A 21829-nucleotide genomic window follows, 5' to 3' on the forward strand; every position below is an offset into this window, starting at 1 on the left:
GATGTCAATGTTGAAAACACACTTGTTTAAAGTAAGGGTCCCTTCAATTACCATTTAACTTTACTTGCAAACTTCCTGCAAGGGTTAATTTTCTTATTGATGGCAAAAACACATTGCCTCCTGATTTGGAACATTTGTTTGCAACTATGGGGTTTGGAGCAGGAACAGGTGATCCGGGATCCTATCCGATAAATCAAGTGTGGCACTTCGTTGCTGGGGCCAGCTCTGACTTTGGCAGGACTTCTGCAAAATAAATGGCACCAGCCCTCTTGTTTTTGGTTGTCGAGAACCGTTTCAGCAGATGCTCACCACCGCCCCCCATCCCTGCCCCAAGAATGTAAAGGGACCAGGTTCACGGTATCATGAACTCTCAACATGTTCGAAAAGAGCACTAAGTAGAAACGGTTCAGTGATATAAACTAAATAAATCCACCTAAATGGTCCCTGGTTGTTTACGCGTAAAGCAAATCCTGATTGTGTCAAACAAAGCTAAATGTGTGTGGATTGAAGTGGGGATAGAAACAGCAGCTCCTGTTCCTCAGCACAGTGACAGTCACCAGAGTCCGGCCCCCCTGTGCGTGCGCGGTATCATTGTCAATCAAACGCTCCCAACATTCAGGACGCGGAAGTCATATGAAGGCTGTAGTTCCTTATTCTAATTCTGCTGTTTAATGTTCATTGTTTTCTTTGCTCCTCTGTTAGAATATTTTTGTTCGTTTGGAAATTCTTGACCTAACACAAGAGGTAAACACAAGAGGTAAGCACAACCCCGGGCGTGAGTGGTTTGATGAAAGTTGCAAGTCGTGTTCAGCGAGGCGCGGTGACAGCGAGAGATTGAGATCGCGGATCAGGTTGTGTACGGCTCGACCCGGCGACATCCTCGCAGGGTCTGCGAGTTATTCCCCATCCCCGGCAGCTTCGCTTATTTCAGCATAAGATTGTGACTTGTAGGCCTGACACTAGGTAATACCACAGGCGGTGCAGCAGTTCAGTTTAGTGCGCTTCCTTTCGTTTAATTCTGACTCTTTTACTCGTAAATCTTAAGGGCCGATTTTTTTTTTAAAGAAACCACCAGAACAAAGCTGTTTATGAATTGTTTCACTTTTCAGAGGTATAGAAAATGCTGGAAATAGACGAGAAATTATAAGTTACTGTTTCAGGCTTTAACCAGCTTAATAACTTCATGATTTTCCATTTTTGCAATATCATTGGGATATCGTGATGGGCGTCAACTGCCTGTGGATCATATGACATGTTCATACTGATGACATCAGTTAACATCATAAAGCTCTCCTTACATGGTTGAATGTCTGGGATGCTTTGCATTGGTTTCTCTTCCTGCACCCATACCATTTCCTCGAGTGTCCGTCAAGGATCGATCCTTGTACACTCCGCCTTCTATTTCACATCTACATGCAGCCCGTTGACAACATCATCTGAAAACAAAATGTCAGATTCAAGGTACAGTGACTACAACCAGCTCTACTTCATCACCACTTCTCTCAATTGCTACACTATCTCTGACTTGTCACGCTGCTTGCTGGACATCCGGTATTCAATGAGCAGATATTTCCTCCAATTAAATATTAGGGTCCGAAGCCATTGTCTTCGGTCCCTGCGACAAACTTCTTTTGCAAGCTACTGACTCCGTCCCTCTTCCTGGCATCCTATTTGACCCTGTGCTGAGCTTCTGACGCCATAGCCTCTCCACCAAGATTGCCTACTTCCACCTCTGCCTCAGCTCATCTGCTGAAACACTCATCCATGCCTTTGTTACTTTTAAACTCTTCAGGCTGGCCTTCCACCTTGTACCGTCTGTAAACTTGAGTTCATCCAAAGCTCTGATGCCTGTATCGTAGTTCACACCAAATCCCATTCACTCATCATGCTGTGATCGCTGACCTACATTGGCTCCTGATTTGGCAAAGCCCCAGTTTAACAATTTTCATTGTTTTTCAATCCCTCCACAACTTCACCCATCCTTATCTCTGTAACCTCCTGCAACCTTAGAACCCTCTAATTCTAGCTTCTTGCGCATGTCCAATTTTCATCTCTCCACCATTGGCAGCTGTGCCTTCAGCTGCTTAGGCTCTAAGCTCTGAAATTCATACTAATGTTCCTTCTAAGCTACCCAACTGTGCAGCAGCCCAGAGGAACCCGCACAGGCTGAGCACAAATAAGTCCCTTTCATTTACTGTATGTGCAGTCACACAAAAAAATTAAAGGTCCCACATAATTAAATGAATAGGTCACGCGCAACAAAAATAAATTAGAGGAGACATTGATTCCCATTCTAAACTTCTTCACCTCTCGTTTCCTTTAAAATGCTCCTTAAAACCTACTTCTTTGGCCAAGCTTTTGGTTACCTGTCCTAACATCTTATGTGGCTCGGTGTTAAAGTTTGTTTGATAACGCTCCTGTGAAGTGCCTTGGGATCCTTACTAGACTAAAGGTGCTATATAAATGCAAGCTGCTATTGAGAAGGGAGCACCTCTTGGAAAGTGAAGGATTTTAGGGTTGGGAAACATAAGACATGGTTGATTAGAAAGGGTTTTAGGATGCCTTTAAAGGAGGGTGGTAGCAACAAAATGTACTTTTGGAATAGAATTTTGGAGGGACTGTCTGTAGAGCAAGCATCAATCTAGAATTGGAACAACTGAGTGTATAAGATGGGATCCAGGGTTGGAGAATATACCACAGTTGGAGTGGAATAAGGTTATGGGGAGGAGTTGAAGATGAGGATGAACGTCTGGCAGATTTAGGCGAGGTTGCAGTGATGGATGTGGAACTTGGTGCAAGGGAGAACTATGGGCCACAGAGGTCTGTATTAGATGGATTTTATGAAGATTGGAGAGGCTGGGAAGGAGAGCTCTTCAGAGCTGAATCCTTTAAATGACAAAGTTGTAGACAAATATTGCAGCAAAGCTGGGGGAGTAGCGACATAAACAATCAAGGTTACACAGATAGAAGAAGGCAGCCGAGGGATTCAAAACACACCTCAAAAACAGAAGACTGAGGTTATACACCACAGGGATCAGCCTGAGAGGGCAGTCAAGAGGTATTGGAGAGAGCAAAGCAATATTACTTCAAACTTGTGAACATTGGCTGTAGGAAATTTTTGCTTATCCTGAACCTGATTTTGGGAAAGCATTGGATAGTATTGCCAGCAGTCAGAGTTAATTCTGGTGATGGAGAGGTAGGCATTGGGATTTGTTTTACTGATAAATAGGTGGAACACCATAGTTAGTATGCTTCCGCTTGGGTACAATGCTGAAAGAAATTCTCTATTGCGGTAATGCTTCTTAAATATCAAGGTACCCTTATTGTGATCATTCCAAAGGAATGCTAAAAATAGAATTTTAACACTTTTAGGGTTGTAACAATTTGTCCATTCTGCCTGTCTTTTCCTCTATTTCCTATTCTTTCTTTACCATTTTAACTTTTGCTTTATTACGTAAATTCTCTAGTTTTAACATTCAGTTGATTTAAATGCTAATCATGAATTTTGAGGTGCCTTACTGATGTGTGCTGACTGCAATGCTTTTAATTATTTACATAGTCAAAGATATGCTGATACGACCGAGGTGGGAGGAATGCTCCACTTCTCCAGAGGTCACGACATATATTTAAATGTTTACCCAGTTACCACTACAGCCAATCATATACTCTATTTTTTATTTCAGAATAAAATACACCAACCAGTTTTCTTTAATAAACAACAAAATTATCAGTTTATTATAAAACATGATTTATCCAGTAAAGATGCAAAGCATTAACACAGTTTGAAATATGAATGTAAATAGATATTCCCTTCTAGATACCTAACACATATGCGCACACATGCTGGTTACATAAAAAATAAAGAAGTTTACTCTGCAGAGATTCACTTTACAAAAAGACAAAAAAAAATACTTTGGCCAAATACTTATTAATTTCTGAAAAAGGAGAGGATATGGAAGGATCTCAATTATCATTTGGTCTGGCGTCCAGGTACATGGAGATGAGTCACGGTGATCTTTTCAGAAACAGTTCATTCTGGTGATGTTGAGAATTAGTCAGGTAGGCTTTCCAAGAGAAATGTGGCATCAATGGTTTCAGATACCACACTGGATATGCACAGCTTCTCGGAGACGGGAGGAAGGAGGCAAGCTGGGAGCTTCTTTCTTGGCAGGCTGACCTCCAACTGCCTTCAAAACAGTCCACGCCCCAACTGAACCAAAACAGTATCCCAAAAGTGAAACCAATTCTTGACCATCATAAATTTTGACATGTCACTTCTCTGTAAACAACTCTCCCAAGGCTTCTGTTGTTTATTTAGATTAAGGCATGTGACATCCAGTAAAGGTTTGTTTTCAAACAAAACCTCAAGTGTCTTCCCTGTGACCCTTGTTAAAAAAAAAATATCCACATCCATGGAATATCTTCAATTCTAAAACACGAGTCTTCAAAAAAATATTTAAAAAGATGGAAGCACTTTCATAATGCATGTTGGATGCTTGACTTTTTGATTTTTGAACTTACAGTTTGGTTTTGTCTATATGAATGTGTAGTATTGTAGTGTTCTTTATTTTCTGATTGGTAGCTGCTAATCAGATGACATGAGAAGAGAATTCTATATTTCTTTCCTAGTTTACCTTTTTGGCTGTAATTTTACGCAGCCCCCCCCCCCCCGGGAGCGAGGTAGAAGCGGTTGGGGCGGAGGCGGATGTGCGTAAAATTGAGTGGGAGGCAATGGATGCCGTTCCTGTTGCCTATCCGCCCTCACTGCCATTTTACTACCAATTACTTGCCACCTAAGGACCTCCTGCCGCTGCTGATATTTTACCAGTAGTGGCCGGGAACTTCAGCACCTGAGGAGAGCGGTAATACCAAGTGGCCTCCTTGCGGGCTCGGGTGGGTTTGGGCGCCTCCTGATAAGGCACCCTCTGCTCCACAGAGACCCCCCCAGCAGTACAAGCCGCCCCGGTGGAGCACCTTCCCCCACTGCCCTTCTGAACGACCCCCACTCCCCTCACTGGGGCTCAGCCGATTATCTCTGGCAAGGCCTGAAACCCCATTCACCTTTATGGCGACTGACATTCATGTTCCTCTTCTGGCTGCATGCTTTCCTTCCCTTCCTCGACTTCTCTGTCTCCATCTCTGGGGATAGGTTGTCTACTAATATCCATTATAAGCCCACCGACTCCCACAGCTACCTCGACTACACTTCTTCACACTCTACCTCCTGTAAGGACTCCATTCCATTCTCCCAGTTTCTCCGTCTCCGACGCATCTGCTCTGATGATGCTACCTTCCATGACGGTGCTTCTGATATGACCTCCTTTTTCCTCAACCGAGGATTTCCCCCCACTGTGGTTGACAGTGCCCTCAACCGTGTCCGGCCCATTCCCCGCACCTCTACCCTCACCCCTTCCCCTCCTTCCCAGAACCGTGACAGGGTTCCCCTTGTCCTCACTTTCCACCCCATCAGCCTCCATATCCAAAGGATCATCCTCCGCCATTTCCGCCACCTCCAGCATGGTGCCACTACCAGTCGCATCTTCCCCTCCCTTCCCCTGTCAGCATTCTGAAGGGATCGTTCCCTCCGCGACACCCTGGTCCACTCCTCCATTACCCCCACCACCTCGACCCCGTCCCATGGCACCTTCCCCTGCAATCGCAGGAGGTGTAATACCTGCCCATTTACCTCCTCTCTCCTCACTATACCAGGCCCCAAACACTCCTTTCAGGTGAAGCAGCGATTTACTTGTACTTCTTGCAATGTAGTATACTGTATTCGCTGCTCACAGTGTGGTCTCCTCTACATTGGGGAGACCAAGCGCAGACTGGGTGACCGCTTTGCGGAACATCTCCGCTCAGTCCGCAAGCAGGACCCTGAGCTTCCGGTTGCTTGCCATTTCAACACTCCCCCCTGCTCTCATGCTCACATCTCTGTCCTGGGATTGCTGCAGTGTTCGAGTGAACATCAACGCAAGCTCGAGGAACAGCATCTCATCTACCGATTAGGCACACTACAGCCTGCCGGACTGAACATTGAATTCAATAATTTCAGAGCATGACAGCCCCCCATTTTACTTTAATTTTTAGTTATTTTTTCTTTTTTTTTTACATTCTTTTTTACATTTTTTACAATCTTTTTTTTTGCATTTATTTCATTTCATCTTAGTTTGTTCAGTTTGCTTACCCACTTTTTTTTTCAGGTTTGCACTTGCTGTTGTTCAATATTCAGTCCATTAACACTTAATCTGTACTAATGCTTTGTCTTTCAACACACCATTAACATATTGCTTGCCTTTGCTCCGTGACCTTTTGGTCAGCTATGTGGCCTGGTCCAATCTCCACCTCCTTTGTTATCTCTTGCCCCACCCCCACCTCACTTGCTTATAACCTGTGACTTTTCTAATATTTGTCAGTTCCGAAGAAGGGTCACTGACCTGAAACGTTAACTCTTCTCTTTTCACAGATGCTGTCAGACCTGAGTGGTTCCAGCATTTCTTGTTTTTATTGCTTAAAAATAGTATCGCTGTTAAAATGAAGGCACACAGCCTCATTAAAATATTTTAAATGGCCAGCCTGCCTCTTGAGAGTGGATTGATCACCTGTTTCTTTACTGGAGGTGGGCGGGATCGAGACAGGTTGGGTTCCTGTTTCAGATTTTGAGCTTTTTGACCTCCCACCTGAACCAAACCCACAAGTTTTTGGAGGTTTACATTCCTCCCCCATGTCAGTTTACAGAGGGAAAAGCTTTGCAGGGCTGTGGGAAAAGAGCGGGGGAGTGGGATTAATTGTATTGCTCTATTAGAAAGCCAGGCTGTGCTGTTTGCTTCTGTGATTTTGTAACTAATAATGCCATGTGATTAGCATAGGCTGATCATATCTCAAAACCAGAAAACGGACAGTGAGCATGAGCAATTCTGCCAATTTCACCCTCACTTCTATTGACAGTCCTAGAAATATAAAAAAATTGAATGCTATAAAATAGCCCTCTAATTAGCCATGCACAAATCCACCAGCTCTCAGATCACACAAACTTTTCCATTGTACTGACTATTGCTCATCTTACCTCTTATCTATTCCTTCTACGTATCGGGACCACCTTTGGATGCGGCCATCTTCCTGCACCTAGCATGCTTCCTACCTTCATGTCTCCTGTCTTGTTCTTGGGTCAGGCCTGCCTTTCTGATCTAACCTATTTCATAGAATTGTAAAATGATACAGCACAGAAGGAGGGAATTTGGACCATCGTGCCTGTGCCGGCTCTTTGGCAGAGTTAAGCAGTTAATCCCGTTCTCCTCTTTCCCCACAGCCTTGTAATTTTATTCTGCAAGTATTTATCCAATTCTGATTTGAATGTTGTTATTGGAAGCAGATTCAATAATCTTTTGGCAGTGCTTTCCAGGTCACAACAACCCGCTGTGTAAAAGAGAAAAGAAAACATTTTCTCGTGTCACCTCTGGTGACAATCTGTGTCCTGTGGTTACCAAGCCCTCTGCCACTGGAAACAGTTTCTCCCTATTTACTCTATATCAAGATTTTGAACACCTCTATCAAATCTCCTCTTAAGTCTGCTAGTTCCGAAGAAGGGTCACTGTCCCGAAACGTTAACTCTGCTTCTCTTTCCAAAGATGCTGAGTGGTTCCAGCATTTCTTGTTTTTACTCCTCTTAATCCTCTCTGCTTTAATTTTCACTTTTTGTGTTTTCTGCCATAAAGCTGCAGGAGATGCATTCATCTTTCAAAAATATTGGTAACTACAAATTTGAGATTTTGTTCGCATTCTGTACTTACAGTTGTTACTTTATTGGTAATTGGCTGGACATGAAAATCAAGGTCTGATGATCTCTAAATTTAATGGACCCAGCAGTAAGTTTGGTTTTGTAACAGCCTAACACAAGACTTGTTTTTAAAAAAAGAGAATTTTCCAGCGATTCCACCTCATGACGTGAAATACTATTTAGATAATCAAACCATACTGATCATATTATACTAATTCTAATCCAGACAATTAACAACATGCTTGATTTATGTCTATAAAGAAGAAAAGTCTTCAGAAAGACAGACCACATTGAAAACAGCCTGAAAGCTTACTATAGTAAATATTCAGTGCCATAGCTCACTTCTGATTTCTGTGATTAGTATTGAAGAAAAAATAACTTTAATCTTCTTTGTACTGTAGTTTTCAGTTTTGAATCTATGTAATGTAACGAGCACTAACAGGATATTTGTGAATGTTAAATTTATAAGGAAATAAAAATAACAGGTTTTTCAAATTTGCCATCTCACTTGGAAATTTTTTACCAGACCTGCTTAGTTCATTTTTACTTTGTGCCCTGGCAGAAAACCCATTATAATGAGCTGCATTTCGATAATGTCTCAAGATCCTCATGTAAAGAAAATAGCTGAGTGCTTAGTAATAATGCTGCGTGGCTTTTGTTTAATTATTTGAATGCAATGGATGAAAGTTCTGAAGAGGTGATTCTGTGATCAAACACTCCGAATGATGAGAGGAACTCGCAGCTCAAAATTTCTGGCAATTTATGCACAGTTGTCCTCCCTGTAGGCCTATGTCATGTCGGGAGTGGTGGTTTACAGAATCACTGAAGTGTAAAACAAAGAAAGCAAGAACTTGTATTTATAAACATTCATAAATTCAGGACATCCTAAAGTGCTCAGAGCTAATGAAGACATTTAGAAATGCAGACAGAGTTGTAAAATATGAAAGCACGGCAGCCAGTTGTGCACAGAAAGGTCCCTCAAACAGTAATGTGATCAATGTAACCAATTAACCTATTTTTTGGTAGTGTTGTTTGAGGGCTAAGTATTGATCAGGACACCAAAAGAACTCCCCTACTCCAGCTTTATGTCTGCCTGAGAAAGGATTCAATAAACATTTCATTCGAAAAACATCACATCTGGCAATACAGCCCTCCCTCAGTACTGCACTGAAATGTCAGCTTAGATTATGAAGAGTTACATTTACTGTTCTGTTTGCTTCTCTTTGTGTTAGTGTTGACTATACAAAAAAACCATAAGGGATCAGTTAATACATAACGTGGGTTCTTTATTTACAACTATACTGCAGGTATACAACTCGGAGCAGTCTTACTCAGGTCTGGTCTGAACACCTACTCTCTCCAGACTCAGAGTAGAAGTCACATGGTACATTGAAAACATAACCACATCTTAAAGGAGTACCATGCTTAAAGGAATAATGGAACACTTACCTCAAGGTTTCCTTGTATTATAATAATGTCCTTTTGGCGCCAGTTGTATTAATTCTTGAAATGTGAGCAGTATTAGCCAACCCCCTAGTTGCCTTGAGAGCTTTGAGAGTCAATGACGTAGTGTGGGATTGGAATCCCATATAGGCCAGCCCAGGGAGAGTAGATCCCTTCCCAGAAAGACACTAGTGAGCCTGTTGGATTTTTAAATTATATTTTTCTGGTGCTTGCCCACAAATTACCAGATTAATTGAATTCAGTTTCACAACTTGTCTTAATGTGTTTTGAACTCTCAACCTCTGGGTTACTCTTCCGTACCATAACCATATGGCTACCAAACCCTGCAAACCATACTATTCATTATTGTTACCCATACCATCTTCTGTCAAATGAGGACAAATTCTAGCTTTGTCACAGCATCTTTTATAGTTCAAAAGTAAAATACTGCAGAAGCTGGAAATCTGAAGTGAAACAGAAAATGCTGGAAAGCACTCAGATGATCAGGCAGCATCTCTGGAGAGGGAAACCAAGTTATCTTTCATAGTTCACTGACTTGGTTTGAATCTTTTCATCTATGAAAGATGATGGACACACAGCAAACAATCTATTTAGATGGGGAGTCTTCTCTTGGTGTACCTTTTGCTGATGGCTGTGAAGGCCAATCCTTGAGAGGCAGGTTCTGCCACAAGTGCTGCACGTGAAGCTGCCAAGTGATGCTGTGAGTTGTTTTCAGTTTTGGTGTCTGTTGCCAAGCTACTGTAGCAACTGGTCGTCATAATAATGCACACTAGTCCACAGGATGTGTCACCATTTCCCTCTTTCACCAGTTAGTGACTCCCAGGTGCAATAGTTGACATTTAGGGCCTTCATGTCACGCTTGCAAGTATCCTTGAAGCAGAGCTTTGGGCAGCCCGCTGGTCATATGGCCCCAGATACCTCACCATACAGAAGGTCCTTGTGTATGTGACTGTCTTCCATCCTGTGGACGTGTCCGATCCACCGAAGCCGCCTCTGTTTGATTAGTGCCAAAACACTTGGGAGCTCTGTCTTTGAGAGGACTGCTGCATTTGTGATTTTGTCCCCCCAGGATATATCCATAATGCACTGCAGACAGTGAACAAAAGATGGAGATTATTGAGTTTCTTTTCCTGGTAGCTGTAAGTCGTCCATGTTTCACAGCCACACAGCAAGGTGCTGAGAACACAGGCCTTATAGACCATCAGCTTGGTCCTAAGATCAGCTTAATGTTATCCTATGCACGTTTTGTAAATTGGCCAAAGGTGAGCTGTGAAAAAGGTCTGGAAAAATCTAGATCTAGGTCTTCTTTCAAACTTGGCTTCAAATTCCTGGACTTCTCTCAACATCAAGAAGACACTTTTGCTCTGGACTACACTGGTTATAACGCAAGACCCAACTTCTGTGCCTTGATCAGTTTACTGCCCTTCCCCCACCACTACTGTGATGAGAGACTTCAGTCTCCTGCTGGCCACTGGTTGTACTGTTTTTTTTTCAGCTTCAGCCTGTTCTGGCCAGAAAATCTGTGCTGAGTTCACTCCTAAGCAACTTACAGTCATCTCAGACTGACCACCTGAGGGCGAAGTAGCTGGAGGGTTCGGGGGATGGAGGTGGCAACTTGGAGGTGAGAAGCAGCAACCTAGAGCTGCTCCCTTCACAAATTTAAAGGACAAGATCACATCCATGTTTGTGGTGAACTTTGCCCTGTCGGTTGGAGCCTTCAACATTAATAAAAGCAACAACAATAACAACATGAAAAGCTAATGGCTAAGGGAATAAACCCAACAAAATCTGGAGTGGAGTCTCATTAGGCGGTTGGTGTTTTCCTCAAGTCAGCATCTTCTGGCAACTCACGTGACTGGATAGGTTTCAGACGTATAGGCTTTCATCTTTCCTCTGGGCATCAGCCAACGAGGTCGAGAGGAGGATGCAGATGCTAGGCAAGTCTGCACCTCTTAAAGCCATGACTGGGCTACACAGCAAAGAAAGGAAGGTAGCCTTTCGGCTTGGAAGCTGAAATGTGAGAACTGTGTGTCCTGGAATGAGCATGCGAGTGAGCATGGTGTAGGCCTCACAGTGAGAAACCGTCTGATGCAGTCAATTGAGCCACCAGTAGCAACCTCGGAGCGTCTCGTCTCCCTGCGGTTATCATCCGATGGAGGCACATCAGCATCATATGCGTCTACGTACCAACTCATGAATGCCGGCATCTCCGGTAAAGAGCATTTCCACATCACTGACTTGCGATGTTGCTATTCTTGTTGACCACCTTTTAAACTTTAGTAGTGGTTCTGTCTTTTGGGAGTATGATTGAAACCAGGCGCAATGCTCTAAGTGTGGTCTGACTGATATTTTACATTTTTCTTCTGTGGATGAAAGAACAAATTTAACTGGTTTCTGAACCAGAAATCTCTCGCACAGACCCATGTGCAGCATGAGACCCAAGTGTGACTGGAGATCAAACTTTTCTCTGTTCCCAAACTCCATTTCAAGTATTTATTCTGTTTTTAACTATCTGATGTGTTAGCTGTGGCTCAGTTGCTAGCACTCTTGTCTCTAAGCCATGAGGTTCTTGGTTCAAATCCCACTCCAGGGCTTGAGCACAAAAATTAAGGTTGACACTCCATTGCAATACTGAGGGTGTGCTACACTATCAAACATGCCCTCTTTCTGATAAGATGTTAAACTGAGGCCCATCTGCTTGGTTGGATGTAATAGATCCCTCAACACTATTTTGAAGAATAGCAGGGGTGTCCTGGCCAATATTTATCCTTTAATCAACATCATAAAAACACATTATCTTGTCATTATCACATTGCTGTTTGTGGGAGTTTGCTTTTCACATACTGCCTGCCGCTTTTCCTGCATTACAACAGTGACTAAACTTTTAAAAGTACTTTATTGGCTGTATAGCACTTTGAGACCATCCGGTGATCATGAAAGGCGCTATATAAATGCAATTCCGTCTCTTTTCGGTGTGCGTGTGTGTGGAAAAGAAAAGATTTGTATTTTCTAGGATTGACAATATAACTTTTTGCTGTTTTGTCATATAACCATGGCAGAGCTCATGTGAACCAATAGTACAATAACTGATGTTTTGTTGTGTGATGGTTAAAGCTTCTGTAAAAGGGAACTTTCCAGTATAAAATACACTTTTTTGGCCTTGTGACAAGAATAAGCAGATCAGAAATCAAACCGCATTTACTGCAACACAACTCACTAGATTTGAGGTACAAGAATAATAAATGGTTTCCACAGCTCAGTTTTCCTTCCCAGTTAATGCTCCAGTCAGATCATCAGCTTTTTCACCTATTGCAAGTAACACGATTCCACTGCACATTATCATTTGGTGTGACCTGCCAAGTTTGAATTACTGTAATGAGTGCTTTAGGAATATCAGTAAGAAGCGTCCTTGACCTGGGCTGCAAACATAGTCAAGTGAGATAAGAAAATTATGACGTTTAAGCAAATACCTTTAAGTACCTTGGTATGGATCCTTACCTATTAGGACCACAAATCTGAAAATCAACCTTCATGTTTAAAGTCTGCTTCCTGCAGTTTTTGGATTCTCCTGGACCAGTTCCTGGCAGGTCAGATCAGATGCTGACGTGCGGTGGAATCATGTTACCTGCAATAGGTGAAAAGACTGCTAATCTGACTATATTGTTAACTGGAGAGGAAAATGGGGCTGTGGAAGTCATTTATTATTCTTGTGTTACTGTTTAGCAAAATTTATAGTTTCAGATCTTTCGTGTTTGCTGGTATTTCCCCATTCTGTTGGTACCGCTTTCGTTTTCACCCCAGCTTTTGTGGTTTGCTACGTCGATTATGTCCAAAACATAGTTCCTGTTTTACAAATATTCAGTGGTTGACAGTTTCCCTCTTCAAATGCTAATGGAGCTGTTGCATATTTCTAACATTTTCAGTTTCTGGAGTTGCATATTTTTGTTGAAATGTCTGGTGTTTTAGTAGCAACTTAAAAGATGCTATTGGGTATGTTTTGAGATAATTTTGCAGACATTTTCTTCTCGATATGGGGTCAGGAACAGAGGTGGGTGGCTGTCTAGTTTCACTCCGGTGGGCCAGTTTGCCGGCACCATCCCGTCCCCGAGCCATTTTCCTGGACGTCAGATGGGGAGCAGAATGGCTCACCCCCTGGAAGTGGTGGGTAGCCGACTGAGTCCATTGATCAGAGGCCGACTGGAATCTTCCAGTCAGCCTGTGGGCTCCTTACGGCATTGTATAAGCACGGACGCTGCCTGGAGGTGGTCTCCTTGCTGCAGACTGTGGGGCCAGTGCTGTGGGATGCCTTTGCATGTCTCCCCTGCCTCCCTGGCCACAGCTGTGGCCGCAGGCCGCCCTGTGGAGGGATTCCCCTCCACAATGTGGCCTGGCAGCCATGGCCATATTTCACTTTAAAATTTTAAAAGTGCTGAGAGAATGCCGCGAGATGGAGGCGCCCTCTCTCTCCCTTCCCTGTAACAGCAGGCTCAAGCTCCTTCCATGCTGGAGAGCCTCCTATTGGCCCGCGGCAAAATCGATATCGTACCCGACAAGAGTATGGAGTCGGAACCCCTGATGTTGGGGTCCCAACCCAAAATGTAAAATCTTGCCCCAGATGTTTGTATTTAAAATCAATGTGTAGCATCTGTCCTTTCTAGCCTAGGAAGAGGAACCATCAAATTTGTTGAAGTTCTAATGCTGGCTGTAAAAGACACCAAACTACTGCAGAGAATTGGAAATTAGGGCAGACCAGTATAATCAGAAAAATGTTTATGATATTACTGATGCACGACCCAGTTCCTCATTGTGTGGTGCTGCAAAAATTAACCATTAGATACTGACGTCATCTCCATCTTATTTGATTTAGCTACTTGACTAGAATGAGACACCAACTGCATAATCTGATGGGGATATGGAGAATTTTTATTGCTGAATAATCAAATGGAAATTGATGCCAATTTACCAGTTAAGAAAGGGGTTTGTGATTTCAGTTTTTGAAATAATGTATTATTGTTGCAGAGTTGCTATCGAGAATTAAGTTTGTTCATTTGTTTGAAAGTATTAGTTTAGTTTAGAGATACAGCACTGAAACAGGCCCTTCGGCCCACCGAGTCTGTGCCGACCATCAACCACCCATTTATACTAATCCTACACTAATCCCATATTCCTACCACATCCCCACCTGTCCCTATATTCTCCTACCACCTACCTATACTAGGGGCAATTTATAATGGCCAATTTACCTACCAACCTGCAAGTCTTTTGGCTTGTGGGAGGAAACTGGAGCACCCGGAGAAAACCCACGCAGACACAGGGAGAACTTGCAAACTCCACACAGGCAGTGCCCAGAATTGAACCCGGGTCGCTGGAGCTGTGAGTCTGCGGTGCTAACCACTGCGCCGCCCAATTGTGAATGGTTACCGAGAATAAATTTACCATTAGCAACTTTGAGGAAATCCCATTTGTTTTAAATGACCCTAAAACACTCTGGATGACTGTCAGAAGTGTCCCATCCAAGGACTATGCAGCAATCCCTATTTGCACATGAGGGTCTTATTGAAGTACGCTTTGGCCCCGGTATTAATGGGGAATTGGGGGAACACGGTATTGCGGGTAAAAGCTGGCAAGGCCAGGAATGTGGAGGCTGTATGGATCTTAACAGCAAGGCCTCATTTAAATAAACTGCCCGACAGCCAGCCAAAATGACAGCCTGGATGGTAGGTGTGAGCACGAGTGAGTGGCAGGAGGCCACAGCCAGGGAACAGCAGGGACCGACTCCGGCAGTTAGTTGAGGGTCTTGCTGCGATCGGGGGGAGTGGTGGTTAGAGGTTAGGAGCAAAGGAGGCTGAAGACTACCTTGCGAGGTGGGGGAGCAATCCTGCTCCTTATGACCCACAAAGAAACCTGAAAATTTTACTTTAATCTTGCCTTCTGGGCCTCTTCTGGCCCAATTTCCAGTTCCTGGCAGTTTTGTCTGACATGGAGGTGACATCCACCCTCCCCTCAGGCCTCAGCTTGAAGTTGAAACATCATCAGACCCCGATCCATATATTTAAATCGGGATCATGCTTGTTTCCTGGGGTGCTCTGTTCAAAAGAGTAGAATGGGCTCACAATGGGAAGGAAGCAGTGGTGCGGGTAAGTGACTCCCGCTATTTTAACTGCCCCATGGTCCGATTTTCCTCCAGGTGTTGGCAGTTAAAATCTGGGCCTTTGTACTTAAGCTTGATGTGTATATCAGACTGGATAATTTCTGATGCTAGATACATAAACTCTGACTTGGAAGAATAGTGTCAATAAGCACAATACATCATTGACCAAAACATGTTTTGCTTTTGTCAGAACCACATTTCTGTATCTCCCCTCTCCAGAAGCAATCTGGTTGTCACCAGAATCCATTTTTAATGTCTGCTTCAATCACTTCTCAACTCCCATTACTCTTTGGGTGAAAACAAAAACTCCCTAACTTCCCTTATACGTCACAAGTTAGATATAGTTGAGACAGCATTTGACCATACTTAGCTTATTCATCGAGGAAAACCAACTCGTAGAGTTATTACGGCACAGAATGAGGCATTTGGCCCATCGAGTCCATGCCAGCTCTCTGTAGAACAATCCAATCAGTCTTATTCCCCCACTTTATCCCCCTAGCCCTGTCAAGTTTATTTCCCCCAAGTGCCCATCCGATTTTCTTTTCAAATCATTCATTTTCTCCACTTCCACCAACCCTCGTAGGCAGTGAGTTCCAGGTCATTCCAACTCCCTGCATTAAAAAAAAAGTTCTTCCTCACATTCCCCCCGCATCTCTTTCCAAAAAGCTTAAATCTGTGTTCCTTAGTACTTGCACCATCGGCTAATGGGAACAGCTTTTCTTTGTCAACCCTATCTTAAACCTGTCAGAATCTTGTACACCTCTGTAAAATCTGCACCCCCTCCTGCTTGGAGCAAAGGAGATTAACCCCAGCTTCTCCAACTTAACCTAGTAGCTAAAATCCTCATTCCGGGAACCATTCTAGTAAATTTCCTCTGCACCCTCTCAAGAACCCTCACATCCTTCCTAAAGTGTGGCGACCAGAACTGGATGCAATACTCTAGCTGGGACCTAACCAGAGCTTTATAAAGGTTCAGCATAACTTCCCTCCTTTTGTACTTAATACCTCTATTTATGAAGCCCAAGATCCCATATGCCATTTAGTCTATATTGCCTCTCCCTATCCCTACTGCCAGAATGTATCACCTCACACTTCTTTGTATTAAATTCCATCTGCAACTTGTCTGCCCATCCTCCTAGCCTATCTATGCTCTGTTGCAGTCGATCGGTATCATCCTCACTGCCACACCTCCAAGATTGGTATCATCGGCAAATTTTGAAATTTTATTCTGTATTCCAATATCTAAGTCTTTTATATATTAAAAAAGCAGTGAACCTAGCACTGACCTTTGGGGAATTCCAGTGCCTACCATACAGTCCGAAAAACAATCATTTACCGTGACTCACTGTTTTCTGTCCTTAATCTGGTTTTTTAAAATCCAAACTGACACTGACCACTCTATTCCATGAGCCTCAATTTTGTTAACTATCCTTGTATGTGGTTCTTTGCCAAAGGCTTTCTTAACATTCATATAGACAATACCCAGTGCTTTCCTTTCATCAACTTTCTCTGTTACTTCATCAAAAAGAAGGCTGGAATTTTCGTTAGGCTGGAGGCTCCGCCCACCAGCCAAAAAGTTGGGGGCGAGCCCATCTCCGCTGGGCCTGGAAGCCAGGCTTTGAATTTATGTGGCCCAGGCCCTTAATTGGCCTCAGGCAGGACTTACATCCCTCTGAGGCAGGAAGTCCCGCCTCCAAGTACTGCCGGCCAATCAGCGGGCTGGCAGCTCTCAGGCCCAGCAGCACCATCGGGAGTGGTGGTCACTGCTGGGACTGCACCCAGCCAGAGGTGCAAGAGGGACACGGTCCTGGAATGAAGGAAAATGTGTGGGACCTTGGGGATAATTGGCAGGGCTCCTGTGAGGCAAAGTGGGGTTGGTTGGGGAGTGGAGGAATGTAGTGCAGTGGGGATGGCTTGTGCCGTGGCCCCTCCCCCTGTGGGGTGTAGGAGGATCCCTCCCCCAGCCCGAAGGAAGCTGCCAAGTTTTACTGAGTGGCCTCCTGAAGTGCTGAGCTGCCTGCCCGCCACTGGTAATAAACCAGCAGCGGCAGGAGAAAACTCTTAAGGGCCTTTAATTGGTCTGGGGTGGGTGGGCTGTTTGTCACTGTTGCCGTGGCTCGTAAAATTGGGGCGGGAAGGCAATGGGAATGGCATCCCCTGCCTCCCACTCAATTTTATGTCCCCGCTGCCTCCAGCCCACTCCTGCAGGGGGTGTAAAATTCTGGCCAATCAATTAGATTAGTCAAGCAAGATCTGCCTTTTACAAATCCATGCTGGCTCTCCCTAATTCACTCAAACCTCTCCAAGTGGCTGTTGATTTTTTTCCCCCCCCTGATTATTGTTTCTAAAACAATACTCACCATAGATTTTAAACTGACCAGCCTGTAGTTGCTAAGAAGGTTCTTACACTCTTCCTTGAATAAGGATGTCAGATTTGCCCCTCTCCAATCCTTTGGCACCTCCCTCCTATCTAGGGAAGATTGGAAGATTATGGTCAGCCCTTCCGTTATCTCCACTCCCATTTCATTTCGCAACCTTGGATGCAAGCCATCCGGACCAGGTGACTTACCTGCTCTAAGCATAACCAGCTTATCCAGTACATCCTGTTTATCAATTTTCAGCTCGTCCATTACCTCTACCATTTTCACTTCAACAATTTTATTTTTCGCAGATTCCTCTTACTTAGTAAACACTGACGCAAAATACTCTAAGTATTCTAGCCTCGCCTCTAAGCATATATCGCTCTCTTTGTCCCGAATAGGCCCCAATCCGCCTCTTACTACCCGCTTACTATTTACGTGGTGATAGAAGATTTTTGGCTTCCCTTTTATGTTAACTGCCATTCTATTCTTATGTTCTCTCTTTGCTAGTCGTTTTTTCCTCTTCATCTCCCCTCTCAACTTATTTTATTTGACCTGATTCGCACTTGAAGAATTCACCTGACATGTATCATACGCCCTCTTTTTTTTTCTCCATCATATTCTGTATCTTTCTTGTCATCCAAGGAGCCCTGGCTTTCATTCTTTTACCTTTCACCCTTGTTGGAATGTACCTGGCCTGTACCTGAAACATCATCTTCTTAAAGATCACCCGTTGTTCCATTACAATTTTTCCTGTCAATCTTTGGTTCCATTTTACCCTGGCTAAATCCCCTCTCATCCCATTGAAGTTAGCCCTCTTCTAATTTAGAAGTTCTACCTTAGATTGCTCCTTGCTCTTGTCCATTGGTAATCTAAATCTTATGATACAATCATCACTCTTACCCAAGTGTTCCCCACAGACGCTTGACCCACTTGATTCCTAGCACCAGATCCAGCAATGCTCCTTCCTAGTTGGACTGAGAACATACTGGTCAAGGAAGTTCTCCTGAACACATTTGAGAAATTTCTTCTATTCCTTACCCTTTACTCTACATTATTCCAATCCATATTTGTGTAATTAAAGTCCCCCCAATATTATCATTGTATAGCTCTTGCACATCCCTGTGATTTCCCTGCTGAGTTGCTCCTCCCTCTCTTTCACTCTCTCACTCTATTTGGAGGCCTAAATAATACTCCTAGGATTGTGATCATGCCCTTTTTGCCTCTCAACTCTAACCAAATGGATTCCATCTTTGCCCCCTCAAGGACATCCTCTCTCTCCAATACTACAATGTCTTCCCTATCAGTATTGCCACCTCACCTTCCTTTTTTCCTTCCTTGTTTTTTCTGAACACTATCTGAATCTTAAACACCCAGTCCTCATAATTTTTAAGCCACGTTTCCATTATTACCACTACATCATATTCCCACACAGCTGTTTATGCTTGTGGTTCACCAACCTTATTCACCACACTTTGTCTATTTACATACATGCATTCTAAACCAATCTTTGTATACCTGGTAGTTTTTTAAGTTCTTTCACGGGATGTGAGTGTCGCTGGCTAGGCCAGCATTTGTTGCCCATCCTTAATTGCCCTAGAGAAGGTGGTTCTGCAGTCTATCTGGTGTGGGTACACCCACAATGCTGTTAGGGAGGGAGTTCCAGGATTTTGATCCAGTGACAATGAAGGAATGATAATTATATTTCCAAGTCAGGATGGTGTGTGACTTGGAGGGGATCTTGCAGGTGATGGTATCTCCGTGCGTCTGCTGTCCTTGTTCTTCTAGGTGGAAGAGATTTGGAAGGTGCTGCCGAAGGTGGTGCAGTGAGTTTCTGCAGTGCATCTTATAGATGATATTACTGTCGCTATGCATCAGTGTTGGAGGAGTGAATGTTTAAGATGGTGGATGGGGTGCGCTGATCAAGTGAGCTGCTCTGCCTGGATGGTGTCGAGCTTGAGAGTTGTTGAAACCACACTCATCCAGGCAAGTGGAAAGTATTCCATCACACTCCTGACTTGTGATTTGTAGATGGCGGACAGGCTTTGGGAAGTCAGGGGGTAGGTTACTCGCCTCAGGATTCCCAGCCTCTGACCTACTGTTGCAGCCACAGTACTTATGTGGCTACTCCAGTTCAGTTTCTGGTCAGTGGCAACCCACAGGATGTTAATAGTGGGGGATTCAGCGATGGTAAAGCCGTTGAATGTCAAGGGGAGATGGTTAGATTCTCTCTTATTGGAGATGGTCATTGCCCGGCACTTATGTGGCGCAAATGTTACTTGCCACCTATCAGCCCAAACCTGAATGTTGTCCAGGTCTTGCTGCATATAGACACAGATTGCTTCAATATTGGAGGAGTTTTGAATGGTACTGAACATGGTACACTTATCAGCGAACATCCCCATTTCTGACCTTTGATGGAGGGAAGGTCATTGATGAAGCAGCTTAAGATAGTTGAGCCTAGGACCTTTTTTATTTTTATTCCTTTTTGTTCTCCTATCTAATATGGCACTACTTCCTTCTCTAGTGCTATACAACACTCTTACTCGTTCATGTACCTTATCCTCCTTTTCTACTTCTATATGCTTGTGCCTAAACCCTGCCAATTTAGTTTAAACCCTCCCCAGCTGCACTGGTGAACCTCCCCTTGAGGACATTAGTCCTAGTTCTGTTGAGGTGCAACCTGTCCCTTTTTGAATAGGTGCCTTCTGCCCCAGAAATGATCCCAATGCCCCAAGAATCTGAAGCCCTCCCTCCTCCCTATCTTCTTATTTCTATTATCACTAGCAGGTGGTACTGGGAGGTCCTACTTTTATATTTCCTCCCTAGCTCCTGAAAATCTGACCCATAGGGCCTCAATACCTGCACTCTCCATGTCGTTATACCGACTTATACCACAACCTCTAGCTCACTCCCATCCCTCTACTGGATATTCCGCACCGTCTCCGTCCTTTACCCTGGTACCAGGGAGGCAACATACCTTGTGGGACTTACGATGACTGTCAGAGAAATGTCTGTCTGTCCCCCTGACTATGGAATCTATAACAACTGCATTCCCGGTCTTTGTTCCCTTCTGTACAGTCCCTTGTGCATTCGTGCCATGGTCTGGACTGTACTCCTTCAAGGTGTCTTCACTCACAGCAAACTCCAGTGCTGAGTACATGTTTGAGAGTGGCACACACCCCAAAAACTCCTGCACCTCTTGCCTCTTCCAGATGGCCACCTATCTACTAACTTGAACTCTCTGTCTGTGGGGTGACCACCTCCTGGAATATATGAAGCAGGAAACTCTCCTGCTCCTTGATTCTCCGCAGTGATTCCAGCTGCCCCTTAAGCTAGGAATGCTGAACTCGTGGTCAAGCAGCTGGATACACTTCCTACACGTGGTCCCCCAATACGCATGAAGTGTCCTGAAATTCCTACGTAGTGCATGAATTGCAAGCAACAGGTTGCAGCTTCCTATCCATGATCTTAGAAACAATCTCTACACCCTCTTATAATCCAGGTAGTACCTTGTATAAACTAATAATTTTAATTAATGCCTCTAGATTTGATATGTGCTAATGTTCTTATTCCTTCACTTACTGTTGTACTTATTCCGATTGACATTTTATTAATCCAAAGTGTAAATTTAGTACAGTGCTTTATAGTTTCCCGGTGCTAGTTTAAACAGCCACTCGAGATTAGAGAGAAAAACAAATCCTTAAAAATTCACCAACCTGCTGTCCTCTGACACCACTCCTCACTTTGGGGAAAACACAGTGGAAAGTCCATTCTTTCCCTGCTCTGATTTATCAGCTGTCACTGCTGCTGCCAGATTTTGTTGTCTCCTGTTCCCCACTTAGACTGCTTCTTGTTCTGTAAAATACCAGAAGAGCACTTTTTCCTTTACTGTGCCGAATTCCCTCACTCACCAAATGCCGTAAGTTAAGCAATCTGTCGAAGCAGTACTCCATTGAGCTGGATTTTGTGTTACTTACTCCTTAGAAGATTCCAGGATTCTTGCCTCTATGAAACTCTGTGTGTTTATCACTCTCTGTGCAAAGAACTTCCTTGCATTTATTGTACATTTGCAGCCTT

General features: G+C 43.7%; 1 protein-coding gene across 1 annotated transcript in view; it reads left to right on the forward strand.

The window, feature by feature from the left end:
* The first annotated feature begins 606 nt into the window (after nucleotides 1-606).
* The window catches only part of enpp4 (ectonucleotide pyrophosphatase/phosphodiesterase 4), a 49888-nt gene continuing 28665 nt past the window's right edge, over nucleotides 607-21829 (forward strand). The window contains exon 1 of the mRNA XM_068024571.1: nucleotides 607-757. The gene's annotated coding sequence lies outside the window, so the exon portion shown is untranslated. The remainder of the gene's footprint in view (nucleotides 758-21829) is intronic.

This window comes from Heterodontus francisci, chromosome 3, assembly GCF_036365525.1.
Source record: "Heterodontus francisci isolate sHetFra1 chromosome 3, sHetFra1.hap1, whole genome shotgun sequence".
Lineage (NCBI taxonomy): Eukaryota > Metazoa > Chordata > Chondrichthyes > Heterodontiformes > Heterodontidae > Heterodontus > Heterodontus francisci.